A 4,468-nucleotide genomic window follows, 5' to 3' on the forward strand; every position below is an offset into this window, starting at 1 on the left:
TGTTGTCACCGACGTCTCTGAGACTGTCCTCAATTCTTTTCATTCTTTTTTCTTTATTCTGCTGTGCAATAGTTATTTACACTATTCTATCTTCCAGGTCACTTATCCGTTCTCCTGCCTCAATTATTCTATTGATCCCTTCTAGAGAATTTTTAATTTCATTTATTGTGGTGTTCATCATTGTTTATTTGCTCTTCAGTTCTTCTAGGTCCTTGTTAAACGTTTCCTGTATTTTCTCCATTCTATTTCCAAGATTATGGATCATCTTTAGTATCATTATTCTGAATTCTTTTTCAGGTAGACTGCCTATTTCCTCTTCATTTGTTAGGTCTGGTGGGTTTTTACCTTGCTCCTTCATCTGCTGTGTGTTTCTCTGTCTTCTCATTTTGCTTATCTTACTGTGTTTGGGGGTCTCCTTTTCTCAGGCTGCAGGTTCATAGTTCTTGTTGTTTTTGGTGTCTGCCCTCAGTGGCTAAGGTTGGTTCAATGGGTTGTGTATGTTTCCTGGTGGAGGGGACTAGTGCCTGTGTTCTGGTGGATGAGGCTGGATCTTGTCTTTCTGGTTGGCAGGTCCACCTCTCGTGGTGTGTTTTGGGGTGTCTTTGACCTTATTATGATTTTAGGCAGCCTCTCTGCTAATGGGTGGGGTTGTGTTCCTGTCTTGTTAGTTGTTCGGCGTAGGGTGTCCAGCAGTGTACCATGCTGGTCGTTGAGTGGAGCTGGGTCTTGGTGTTGAGATGGAGATCTCTCGGAGATTTTCCCCATTTGATATTACGTGGAGCTGGGAGGTCTCTGATGGACCAATGTCCTGAACTTGTCTCTCCCACCTCAGAGACACAGCCCTGATGCATTTTTCTTCTATTTATTTTGAGTGAATTATAGGCCCTCCCCGCTCTGATACTCACTAGGGTTTAAGCATGATCCTCTGCACATAATTTAAAAATCAAAACACCAACTGGTGGATTTAAGCAAACCCCCTATTTTTAGAACAGTATTAAAAAAAATTGCAAATTTTATTTTCGGCCACACAGCCGAGTAGCAACAGAGAAGGCTCCTGGGCATTCCTCCATCCCTCAGTGCAGAGCTGGGCTGACCATTTCCTTGCCCGGGCAGCTGCCTCTCCTCTGCTCATCTTTCAAATTTCCCTTTCTACAGGAAGTTTAGCTAGCTAACCATAGGCAAAGTTACTTTCCTTTATCTCTGTACACTATAGCATCTTCAATAAATCTGTCTATATTGGTTTAATCCATGTTGAATGTAGTTTATAAAGGGAAAGGACAAGTACCTTTGTATAGAATATACAGACAAAGCATCAGTCCATGGGGTCCATAAGAGGGGCAGGGCAGACAACACTTTTCCCTGGGAACAGCAGCTCTAATTCCAGGAAAGGTTCTCAGCTGAAGTCTGTGCAGCCAGAAGCACCCTCGTCCAGCCCTAGTCTCAGCCTCTGCTTCAGCTGGGTTCCCATTTCCCGTGCCTCCCGACTCCCTTAACCCCTGATGAAGAGCCCCAGGAGCTAAGGCTAAGAAGATCATGTCCTTAGGGCATGCATCCCATGTTTGGAAGAAGAAATATACACCACTGAACACGGAGCAAATGGGAGATGGAAGTGACACCATGGTGTAGGGAGGGGGAGAGGCAGGCACCCCAAGAGGTGTGCCCCCAGCCAGACCTGAAGACGGTGCTGCTTCCAGTTGTTCTTAACAAAAGAAGAAACTCCTACAACCTAAGGGGAGGAGTTGTCCCATTTATACACAACATTGTAAACATATACGGTCCTGTTGTTACATGTGCTTCAGTTTGGTGTTTGCATGTCTGTCCATCTGTCAGGCTGGGGGCTGGATCTCAGGAGCCTTGCTGGACTACCTCCCCTTCCTACTGCCCCCACCTTCCTACCCCAGGAATGGAACCTGGAACAGGTATGGCCCCCCATCTTGGTGGGATCTGGCAGGCAGGGCCTGAGCCTCTGCCCCCACTCTGGCTCCACAGTCCTTGGTGAGTGCATGTATGTACATGGAGAACCTGAGTGGAAGTGTGTACAAGGGGGAGGTCACGTCATTGGGGGCGGGGGGTGGAGAGGGGGGCTGCTGGAGGCAAGGCCTGCCTGGGGTGCCTGGCTCACGAGTGGATTCTCCATGGGTCTCTGGGTGGAGATTCTCAGCAACCAGGGTCCGCAGTCAGCACCCCTCACAGCGCACATGCTAACCCTGCATGGTCTTCAGGGGCATCAAGTATGAGTCCATGCCGACGAGGCACTTGTAATGGTCCCCACAGGATAGCCGCCGTCCAAGCTCCCTGACCCAGCAGGGCCTCAGACATGGTCACAGCTACATCTTCGGTTGCTATTCCTTGCTGGTCTTCTGCACGGCCTCCTGCATGCTGCTCTCACCACTGCTGGTAGAAGGCATCTCTTTACTCGCTTGTTTAGAGAACTCGGGCGTGGTGCATGTGCTGGGAGGGCCGTTTAGGACTGCCCCCTGGAGAAGTGTGCCTCTCTCCTCAGCTTCACCTGGCTCCTCACCTGTGCAGAGGATGGCATCAGCCTCCGTGTACCGTGGCTTCCCAAGTTCCAGAATGTCACCCACATCCAAGTCAGCATCCCTGTCCCGATTCTCTTGGCGGTGGTACATGAAGAAGCCAGAGCCTGGAAAACCACCTCCCAGGAGAGTGGTGGCCTGCCTCCACATCCACAGGCTCCACTCACGCCCCACGGTGGTGCTGTTCTCATGCTCCATGTCCAGGGTATCAGTCGATCCAGGGCATCATTCACAGCCATGCAGGAGCCTCTGCCCTTTGTCTTGCTTCCTCCGTTTCATTTTCCCAATCGGATCATTCAGTAGGGTCTGCGGGAAGGCCTACTTCCTCCTTCCTGCCAGCCCCCCGCCCTGCTAAGTCATTGGTTCAGACACTCAGCATAGCCGCCGGGGGCTTCTCTAGCGGGACCTTGTGGCCAGGGATGCGGGTGGATTCCCCCTGGCTGCCTGGTGGCGGCGGCAGTCATGATGACTCCTCTATAGTATCTTGTATATGGTTCCATTAGGGATCTTAATCCATATTAGTAGTTTATCTAGATACCTGTTTCCTCCCTACACCATGAACACCTGGAGGACAGGAAATGCACTCTATCTCTGTTTCTCTATTGCCTATAACATCCAGAGGCACAGAGGTCGGTCTTGATAAATAAACTCATGTTACTGAATAATGAAATTCATTTCAAAACTTAGGGTGAAGCAAAGGGTTGAATCTTTCAGATAAACTGGTGTATTTCCTTCTAATAATAATGAAGGATACATACCTCATTCTCTGTCAGAAACTCAGAGCAAATTTCTGGTGAGCATTTCTATAGCTCCTCGGTATTCCCTTGTTTGCTTGTAGCTGCCCTTGGTCCTATTTTAATCATCTTTGATCTTTTTGTTTTTTTAAATTTATTTATTTATTTTTGGCTGTGTTGGGTCTTTGTTGCTGCATGCGGGCTTTCTCTAGTTGCGGCGAGAGGGGGCTACTATTTGTTGCGGTGCATGGGCTTCTCATTACAGTGGCTTCTCTTGTTGCAGAGCACGGGTTCTAGGTGCGCAGGCTTCAGTAGTTGTGGTGCTCATGGTCTAGAGTGCAGGCTCAGTAGTTGTGGTGCACAGGCTTAGTTGCTCTGTGGCATGTGGGATCCTCCCGGACCAGGGCTCAAACCCGTGTCCGCTGCATTGGCAGACAGATTCCCAACCACTGTGCCACCAGGGAGGTCCCATCATCTTCAGTTTTATTCTGCCTGTGTTTTATTATATGCAATCCCAAGTGTTTTTAAAGATGTAAAGACCTAAGTAAAAATCAAAGAACACTATGAGTCTGTGTTACCAACAAGGGCCCTTGGATCCTTTAATCAGTAGAAATTGATAAGAGGCCAGATGAGAATTTCAGGTAAGGCTTTATTGAGGCTACTTCTGTATCTCCAAGGAGCAAAACCAAGAAACAGGTGTCTTTACTATTCCCTGAGAGAAGCTCTGTGGGTCCTTAAATGGGGTAATAGAAGGGACAGGTCCATGGGTCCACAGGAGGCCCACCTTAGGTGGTCTGCTCACCTCTGTGGTGGTGCCGTGTGCAGGAATCATGCCACAGTACCCTGCTTTTTCTCCTGGCACCTCAGAAATGGCAGTTGGTTTGTGGCCTTTTTGTATCCTATTGTTCATAATTACCCCAACTGCACATGCATGTAGTTATTTTTAGTCATTCATAGTTTCTTTGTATTTTGTTACTGGAGGAGACCTTTGTCCTGGTGCAAGTACTCTGGTAGAGAATCCCAGGTCCCAGCCTATCTCAGCTGGATTCAAGGGGTTGCCCTTAGCAGCATCTTGGGACCAGAAGGGAAGGGAACCAATGCCCTTAATGTTTCTGAAGGAGGGGAGAACATTCATTTTTTTTTAATCCATCAGAGTTAGAGAGGAATCTCCCTGAGCAATTTGTTAAGTCCTTAACT

At 48.3% G+C, this 4,468-nt stretch overlaps 1 pseudogene; it reads right to left on the reverse strand.

Annotated features, from left to right (window-relative positions):
* Positions 1–1,892: 1,892 nt before the first annotated feature.
* LOC116753169 lies at positions 1,893–4,103 on the reverse strand (annotated as a pseudogene).
* Positions 4,104–4,468: the final 365 nt, after the last annotated feature.

Source organism: Phocoena sinus, chromosome 4, assembly GCF_008692025.1.
Source record: "Phocoena sinus isolate mPhoSin1 chromosome 4, mPhoSin1.pri, whole genome shotgun sequence".
Classification (NCBI taxonomy): domain Eukaryota; kingdom Metazoa; phylum Chordata; class Mammalia; order Artiodactyla; family Phocoenidae; genus Phocoena; species Phocoena sinus.